This window comes from Gavialis gangeticus, unplaced genomic scaffold (genome assembly GCF_001723915.1).
Source record: "Gavialis gangeticus isolate Ggan-Ray unplaced genomic scaffold, GavGan_comp1, whole genome shotgun sequence".
NCBI classification, from domain to species: Eukaryota; Metazoa; Chordata; order Crocodylia; family Gavialidae; genus Gavialis; species Gavialis gangeticus.
Window position 1 is genome coordinate 68,041,158 of NW_017729032.1, and position 9,695 is coordinate 68,050,852.

Here is a 9,695-nt window from a genome sequence, read left to right on the forward strand (position 1 = left end):
GATTATCATTCCATAATAACTATTACTACCTCTTAAGCACCTGTTCCAGAAGAAATTTATTTTGTCCATGTGGAAGGCTCTTCTGGCCAATCTCCATATAATTCAGTCATGGGGAAAAATGCGGGTGAGTCACTTCCCTCAGCACAGGGCCAATGACTGCACCATGCTAGAGGGCATTTTTTCTCTCTTCTTATCCCCTTTCTCTTTGTCTCATATGAGATCACTTGCAATTCATGCAGTTAGCCTCTCTCTATCCTTAAAGAGCAAGCACTATTTTGCTGGTCCAGTTCAACTTTGGGCACTCACACTATTTATCTAACACTGTATTTTCTCACCTACAATATGCACATTTCCTCCTAAAATCTGCCCCCCTCCCCAACTGGGGTGCATGCTTTAAGCAGGGAAGCCATTTTCTTTGCTGAAACCCACCCCCCAAACCTGGAGATACCATGCATGCCAAGATGGTGGGGTCCCGTGTTAATGCTATCATAGCCATAGCTATTGGCTAAGCACTAGCTTGTGTCTGAAGCAGTGAGCGAGCTGCTGATAGTATCTTGATGAGGATTGAGAGGTGGAAACAACATTTACAGGAACTTAAAGAACTACCTAGAGTAAAGAACTAACAGTCTTGCAACTGCCCTTGCAAGGGCCTGGGCCCTAACTTTTTGTGTGACAAACTCTTCCTGTGGGACCCCAGGAGACAGTTTGGGTGAGGCAGCTGGCACTAGGAACTAATGCCAGCTGCGCCATACTTCCTGGACTGTCTATGTTCCTAGGAGGACTTTCTGTCCACAACTCTGGAAAGGTTTTTTTCCTACATTCTACCTTCCATAAACAAGATGTGTGTTGTATCTGGGGGGTGTTGTACAAGAAAATATGGTATTAGAGGAAGCAGCACCACCTAGTGGTAACAAGTGAAGAGATCAGGGTTCTGCCACTGGTGCCACTAGCTTTGCTGTTTGACCTTAAATAATTCACTCAGCGTCTCCATACTTCAGTTTTCCTATCTGTAGGATGTGGGTAACACGTACCTTCAATGACTGCTTTACCACTTGTGAGAAAAGACGTAACCATTGGAGGGAGGGATGAGACTACATGGTTGCACAATAGGACATCAAGTGAGAATGCTGAAGAACGAGAGCCAGCTGGGTGATTTCAATCCACAGCAAAGCTATGTAGGTGACTTACAAATGAAACAAAACAATCATGCACCTCCCTAACCAAAATCTATCCCCTCCCTACCATTTTTGTTGCTGGTTTTTGTGATCTATAGAGACATCTTGATTTTTTTCCCTCCATTTTCCCTTAACCTACTTTCACTCCACAGGTAGGAATTTTATTTGTTTGTTTCTTCCCTCCCACTCCCAAACGTAAGAGAAATGAATAAGCCCAAAGCTATCCAGGATTGCACATCATGTTAAACACAAGTTTAAAACCAAACAAAAGCACAAGCTAAAAACCAAACTTTGCATGTCACCTTTCATGGTCTGGCTGTAGGTGGGCGTATACACCAGCAGAGCCTAGTCTGAAGATAAAGAAGCACACACTACTACTTTGTTTTGTCCAGGCAAAGATGCACAGAATTTAATGGCAAAAAATAGACTAGATGGACATTTCCATCCAAGTCAAGTAGTTTCCCACTGAATCAGGGAAAATTCTGGGGTCTACTTTTTCTTTTCTTTGTTTTTGTTTTGTTTTTTGGGTTTTTTTGTAGGTGCTGATCCTGTCCTCCACCCCACCTAATCCCCCCTCCACACATGCATCAATACTCTGGATTTCTGTGATAATGCATGTTTCAGTTATTGGAGTTGAGCACTGGTGGCTCATTATTGAGCAGACCAGGAAGACTTAGTCAGAAGCTTGTGTTAAAGGGACCCTCCCTCTATCATGAAGTAACAGCCATGATTAGAGAAGCAGATTCTTTGTAGCAGTGGAAAACGGTGAAATCTGATGATAATATTCAGCAGCAGGCACGACATGAGGGCTTGTCCAGTCCACTCCTGGTGTCCTGCTGCTGATAGCAAATGTGTTCCAACTGAGGCTGAACAGCCTTAGATAGAGCAGTAACCAGGTACTATTTTTACCATTCACTTATCCCCCTCTCTCTCTCTTGCTGCTGCTTAGGTCTCCAAGGCCTAGATTCTCAATGGTATCGAGGCACCCGTTTAAGTGCCTAATGTGGCTAAGTAGGAGTTTGGTGCTTCAACACCTTTGAAGATTCAGGCCAAAGTTCTTTACAGACCTAAGTAAGCATTAGGATAAACGAGACACTGCAGGTTAGGTGTCTCTGGGGCAGAGACAAGAATGCCTCAAGTTCCAGTCATGTACTCCATCCACCAAGCTTCAGCTTTGTTCGGAGATAAAAAGCCAAGGCACCTGGGATATGTAGTTCTCCGGAAGTCACTGGAAAGGGTTTTGGTTGTGTGCAGGTAGAGAGGCCACATATCTACCTTTGATGGCGTTCTTTCTATAGCATTCATGTATAGCCTATATTTAATATCTTAATTTTAAAGGGAACATTAAGTGAGAATTACTTGTTGATGCTAATATCAGATCCAAGACAGTAACAAAATGATTCACGCATGGCAGTTACAATATCAGGCTGCTGGCAGAGATATGCATAGTATTACTTTGCAGAGGGATGCGGTTCTGTTGGTCTACGCTTCCCTGTTAAAATGCACCAGTGACAGCAAGAGAAATGAAAACTGCATTTGGTGTGGGACATTTCTGACCAAGAGTTCTGAGGAACAGTTTCCAAGACCCTGTGTCAGGCTTTGCACAAAACCCCCTGCACTGTGAGAAGCACACTAAGTTATACTTGCAGTACACATACATTGTAGCAGCCTAGCTCTTGGGATGCCAGGGATAGGGAGACAGTATCAATGCAGAAGGTTTACAGATAGCCACCTTTGTACTCAGAAAGAAAAAAAAAAAAAACATTTGCTACTAAAGGATCAGCATTTTTTTTAAATGGGAAGTGGAAGTGGTTTATGCTTGCCAGTGCATTGGGGCCTGACCTCCCTTCCAAAGCCATTCACAGGCTAAATTCCTTTAGACATTGCTGGTAATTTTTGCCCATGTAAAGGACAGCATTGCCAGGCCTTTATGCTCTACTTCAAGCAAAGCATAAGGAACTCTAGATTTTTTTTTTTAATAGTACCATAACATGGAAAGCGTGCACAGGCAGAGAGCTGCTTACTTTTTAAACTGGAAACAGCTTCTCTCCCTTATTCAGACAGATTTGTTGATGCACAGTGCCTCCTCTGTCACTTAGCGAGGAAGCCTAAATTAAAGTGTAAAATTTAAGCATGAATCCAAGTACTTCCTCATCTCTCCTAGGTGCCCAGCAGCGACTCCCCTGGCACTTCGAGGGGCACAGGATCGCTCTGCCTGACAATTCAGATTCAAGAATAAGAAATTGTCCAGTCCACATGTGGATTCTTAGCATGTACTGACTGATAGAGCTACAGATACTTCTGCAAATTTCTATTACCATGAAGTCCTGCAGTAGAGATCTCCTCTGGCCTATACCAAAAGCAGAAAACCTACAGTGTTCAACATGGTACATGTTGAAAGCTTGGCTGAAAAATGACCAGTCTAAGACTGAAAAAAAATTCTCCTTGGGGGCTCTAGAAAGGTGACAGGGAGAGGTCTGCTCTGTCTCACAGGACATGGTCTTCTTGCCGCACCAACTGCTGCTTATCATAGCCATACTGTCTAATTGCATGTGGACAAATTTCCCTTTAGGAAACTCCTCTTGCCCCTTGTTTCAGTAATTCCCAGCATTTCCTTTAGGAGCAACATGAGAAGATCCCGTCCCTTGAAAAATACCTGTTTTTCCTATAACAAACAACCAGGACACCTGTATCCTAGCTAACAGTGGCTCACAGAGATTTCCATATTCAGTATGTGATGTAGCAAAGGGCTCTTTTAATCTTGCTAATGAGGCATTGAGCCAGTTGCAATGTGAGAATTGATTAGGCAAGTGACCAGAACTTAACCATTTTACCATAACTAGGCCATTCATTCGAATGGCATTTCATTACCTGTACCCCAATTATGTGGGGATCACACTTTCATCATTTTCAAAAGCAAATGTAATGGTCCTTTGCTCTCAATCTCCTGGGAGCTCCCATTTTCTCTTTATTACCTCTTGTTTTTGATATAGCCCTGATTCACACATCCAGTTCACTTTATTGACTAGCTCAGAGAAATGTTGCCTAGCAGCAATTTGGCCCAGATACAAGTGGTTTAGAAAGAGCTTGCCATTGTTTCAGTTGCCACTTTAGATCAACTCTCTGTCCCTTATCCTTTTGCTGATGGGTATTTGATTATCCTATTATTTTGCAATTGCTGAAAGCATCAGTAAAGATGCAAGTTAAGCAGAAGATGGTGCACCCAATGTTTTTTGACTTGCCAAGTGTCTAAAATGTACAGGGGCAATTTTTAAAATGGATCTTTGGATACTTAATGCATATCATAACCTTGCTCAGAGCAGCGAACTCCCTCAGTGATGTACTGCCAGGTTCTGTTGGTACTTACAAACTGTGGACAGAATGAATGCACTCAGCTCCCCTTCATTACTTATTTGCTCCTGGCCCTGTTTAATCACGCTCCTAGCATTGTACTCAGCAGCAGAGCTGCATCTTTTGTTAGAGGGTCTAAGAGAAAGAGATCAAGATTATGGGTTTCATCACCTCTTGTACTGGCTGAAAGCCAAGGAGCAGAAAGACTCCAAGGGCTATGATTACAAACAAGCCAGCTGCAGGAAACCACTGCAGCACCCCCATGCTAGACATACAAAAGCAGAAAAACTCTTCTGCCTACAAGCTGGACTCACTGAAAGGGAAAACATGGCTTCTAGATGGGTTTTTATTCGGGTCTTCTAGGCCTTGTTCAGGTTTCAGACCAACTGTCTGCACTTATTTTAGATGAGCTGATACTGGCCATAGGTCAGCTGCAAGTGTATGTGCATCCAACACTATTTCAGCTGATTGTGCTTAAAGCTGGGATGTAAGGGTGTGGTGCAATCTCTAGGGCCACTCTTCCAATCCCACTGCTGCAGGCTCACCTGTGAGTTAAAGAAACCAAACAGAAATCACATAGCCCTTATTCACTGCCAGTGGCTGGTCAGTCCAATTGACAGAAGGGTTAAATGCCAGGATACATAAATCCAAAGCTCTCCTAAAAACATAAATCCTTATACATATGTTTGTCTTTGAATCACCCAGTCAGAAGCTAACACATGGATAAGCACAGCTAGATATTATTCCTTTTTCAGTGCATTACCATTCTAATTTGTCCTCTATATTCCTTGTCTTATCTTATCAACTTCAAAGTTACCCAGGCAGCTACTGAATAGTGGGTATTTACAATCAATTTTTAACCACTTAAGACGCTGTCACTTCCCAGTTCTCCCAGGGCAGTAGTTCTCAACCGTTTTTGTATTGGGACCCATTTGTAAACACCGATGGCCAGTCCAAACCCAGTGCCCTTCACTCCCACCTCACTGCCCCCCGCCCCCAGTATATGGGACAGGCAGTGTGTGCGGGGCAAGGGGGGGACCCAAACAGCCTCTTGCAGGTTGAAACTCTGCCAGCCTGAAAGGGAAAAGCTGTGGTTTCCCAATTTTTTCTCCTTTAAAGGAAAATCTATTTACAGCAAAAACTTTATCAGGCACCCATGCGGAATGGGGGGTGCTGGAAAACAAAATATGCTGGTTAACTGAGAGGCCCAAGCAGGGCCTCCTTTGCCTGTTCGGGTCGCCACTTCTCCCGCTGCATCCAGGGTGTCACCACCCCTCCCGCTGCATCACCGCCCCTCCCACGAGCCCCGAGGGACAGGGAGGTGGGACCTGCGCAGCCTGCTATGCCCTGGGCCATGGGGGCTCGACAAAACCAGAAGAGCCACAGTGGGTACTTCTGGTTTCACTGTTACCTGACAAGCCGGCATGCTGGTTAATAGAGCATGCTGGCTTGTAAGGTGCTGGTTAAGGAAGCTTTTACTGTATAAAGTTTGTTGATCCATTTTTAAATTTTGTTTGTGACCCTTTCATATATTCTTGCAACCCACTTTTGCGTCAACCCACAGATTGAGAAACACTGTCCTAGGATATTCACCAGGTTCCTGTTACATTCTCAGGGAGGGCCTGACCCTCAGGCTTTCCTATCACCCTTGAAAGCCAAAAGCACGGCTGAAATGATGCTGGCTGTGCTTCTACACTTGCAGCTTGAAGCTAGTCAGCTGAGTGGTAACTTTGTAGTGCTACCAAGTAGTGCTCTGGTTTCTTTTCCTTCTCCAGGGACCTCTTTTACACAGAACACTGATTTACACTACAGGGTTGGGCTTCTGGCATCCACAGCTCCTCCCCACCACAAAGCCACATCTAGCTAGGCAGGGAGAGCTGAACTTGACATTCATGGGTTGCTTCCATCCTGGAGGTAGGAAGGATGCTGTGTCTTGCATGCAGAAGGAGGGGTGAGCAAGGAGGAGCATCTCAGACTGGTTGTAAACAATATAAAACCTTTTCCAAGAGAATCTCCTCCAAGCTTGAGGTTTGGTAGGAGAAGAAATGAGGATGGATGATAAAAAGAGCCAAGGGGAGGTTGAGGGGGAGCAAGTATAAGATGAACAAAGGTTTCCCTGTCTCAAAATTCTACCCCTCCCTAGTAGGAACCTACATGCACTTCCTGCAGCAAATGGTGGATTTGACTGACATGTCTTCATTTGTTGCTTAGATGAAAACAATTCTTGTACTGAAAAATTCCCAACCACATTGGGCCAGCTGCTGGGGCAAGCAGCATGGCAGGCTGCCCTGGAGAGAGGAACCTGACTGACCACAGCTCTCAACTGTCTAAAAATGACAGAGACAAGTATCCGCCCTCTGTGCAATTCTTCAGAAGCGCTCAGCTGTGAACAATAAATAATACAGGAGCATGATTTGCTGGGGGGCAATATAATGACTAATAAAATACCATCTTTGTGATGGTGACATCTGAACGTGGGTAGGCATAACTGACACATGCAGGAGGTACGTTCAAGTGGAGCCAACTTCAAGCAGCTGGTGAAGACAATCAGTATCTAACAACACAGGGTAGGCTCTGAGGAGCAGCCACTGGGATTTGAACAGCTAGTTAGCACCGTTCCCACTCCAAATGATGACACTCACTTCTGTGTCAAGGAATCAGTGCCAGTGACACTGTTCTCAGATGCACATGTGACTCTCTCCCCACCTGATTCTAATAGTTACATGCTGCTCCCTTGCAAGTACAGGAAAGAAAACTAAATCATCTCCTTTAAACAAGAAACTTCCTGGAAAAGCCCCACAGAGCTTATCTTAGAACTCTCTATCCCAGCCCCTCGTTCTGAATTAATGTAATCGAAGAACTATGCACGTTCCACGTTACGCCCACATAGCAGCATAACAAGGTAAGTTTGTACCCTCTATATACTCCATGGAAACCAACACTGCTACACATTTCACCACCTGCATCAGGCATTGTGTGGGCCTCATCTACTTTTGTGCTTCCGTGTCATTCTACCAGATCACAGGCTAGTCTGTATGTTGAATCTATGGTAGAGATTTGGGTAATTGAAGCTGCATTGGTGTAAATGGCCCCCAAGCATCAGTAAACACTGTCCCGCTTGTCTGTCACCTTTATCATGAGCTCCCAGAGACTGAGACCTGCTTGTTTTATTTGCAAAGGACCAAGCATGCCACTGACGACTAGTGCTGAGGAGTGGGATTTCTGACAAGTCATTTCTGAAACAGCCCAAGATTGTTTGTAGTGAATACACAGATCATTTTGAAGTGGGGGGGTTTACACATTTTCAACCAATAGCTTAATTTCACTTTTGGACATATGGTTTTTAATCTAATAGAGAGCTTAAAACATTGAGCACAGCACACACGACAGCAGGGGTCCCAATTGCTCATTGCCCGATTCACATTTTGATAAAAAAAATCTTCTTGCAGGTTACAGCATTACCTGTTCCTTACTGCCCAGGCCACACACAGTTGTGCTATGGACTCTCCTTCTGCTCCACCATTTGAAAGTCTCTGTGGGGGAAGGGGTGACAGCACTTGTCAGCTGGGGAAGTAACATTTGGGAACTGATGTATTTTTGGCGCCAGTAAGTGACACATAGCAGGTGGATGCAAAGTGAGCCAACTGCACGTGACCAGCCATGGATCACAGAGCCAGTGATCTGGGGACTGCAGTCATGGACCTGTAGCACCAGAAGAGAGGGCAGTGCTGAGGGCAGGGAAGGTGGGGCAGACAAACACTTATACTGGCTTAAGTGTGTGTGGGAATGTACTGCTCGTGAGCAGGCATCAGCTGATGTGCAGTAATGGTTTGTCTGTCTGCTCCCAACCCACAGTAAGTGAATCTGAACCACAGTGATTTGCTCCTGAATCAAACAGGTGGTAAACTGCCAGCTGAGCTTTCATTTACCTCAAAAGAGAGTGGACAGACAAAAGAGTTGAGCTATAGTAATTTCTCCACCTTTTTGAGCAGTATAACTGTTTCATTAGTTCGTGCCCCTCAGACAAGGACCAGTGTGTTCATCATTACCACAGCTCATTAAATAACATTTGAAAGACCTGGAAAGAGCCAGTCTACTCTACCTTCAAATCTACTCTTATCAGGTCACAACTCCCAGTTGCTGTTTAATTTCTGTAAAAGCTACTTAGTTCCTATAGGAAAAAATAGTCTGTCAATGAAATACCTGTTCTTTTATTTTTATTACCCTTTATGAAAATATTCTCAAGTCCTCCATGCCTGGAGTTCAAGCAACCCCCAAATCAAGCCCAACCCATCACCATCAAACCCACCTCTAATCATCAGACTCTATATCGGACACAACTCTGCCTTAATAATACACGCAAAATCTGTTAACACTCTCCAGTGCCACAACAATCAATACCCCTCACAAGAAAACCATCAAAACTCATGGATCCTACACATGTACATCACAGAACACAGTATATCTCACAGTGAACCAAATGCCCTCATGGAAAGCATGTGGATGAAACTCTATAGCAGGGGTAGGCAACGTTTTTTGGCCAGAGTGCTGAAAAACACCACAATGCCTACCTCGGAAGGTGCCAGAGTGCCAGCATGGCAGAAAAACAAGATGAGGGCAAGGGGTACATGGCAGGATGACCTGCATGTGCCCCTTGCCCCCCACCCAAAGTCCCTTGCCCCTCATCCAAAGCGTCTGCCCCCCAGCCCTACTGCCCCTTGCCCCCCACCCAAAGCCCGTGCCCCCCAGCCCGGGCTCTGTGGCTGCCAGCAGGTACCCCGGCTCTGGGTAGCTGCTGGAGCCCAGGCTGCTCCCGGCAGAGCTTGCAGTATCCCATACACATAGCCAGCCCACTGCTTGCTGCAGCTGCCCGGAACCGGGGCTGGCTACAAACAGCCATGCCGGGCTCATCACCTCCGTGCTGGGAGTGGGGGAGAGACCGGGGCTGCGCTGCCTCAGGCCCCTCCCCCACTGCCCGCTCCCAGGCACACCTGCATGCGCCGGTGTGGAGCTGATGCAGGAGCCCAGCAGAGATGTTTGGAGCCTCCCGGCTGCAGCCGGCCCAGGCTCTGGGGAGCTGCTGCCAGCCAGATCCCAGGCTGCTCCCAGCAGGCAGCTGGGACTCCGCAAGCCCTGCTGGGAGCAGCCTGGGCTCTGTCACTGGCAGCA

General features: G+C 45.8%; 1 long non-coding RNA gene across 1 annotated transcript in view; it reads left to right on the forward strand.

Annotated features, from left to right (window-relative positions):
• LOC109302855 overlaps window positions 1–7,979 on the forward strand; it is a 44,110-nt gene extending 36,131 nt beyond the window's left edge. The window contains exons 2-3 of the long non-coding RNA XR_002098948.1: window positions 999–1,175; window positions 6,738–7,979. This is a non-coding gene — a long non-coding RNA (uncharacterized LOC109302855). The remainder of the gene's footprint in view (window positions 1–998; window positions 1,176–6,737) is intronic.
• The last annotated feature ends 1,716 nt before the right edge of the window (window positions 7,980–9,695 follow it).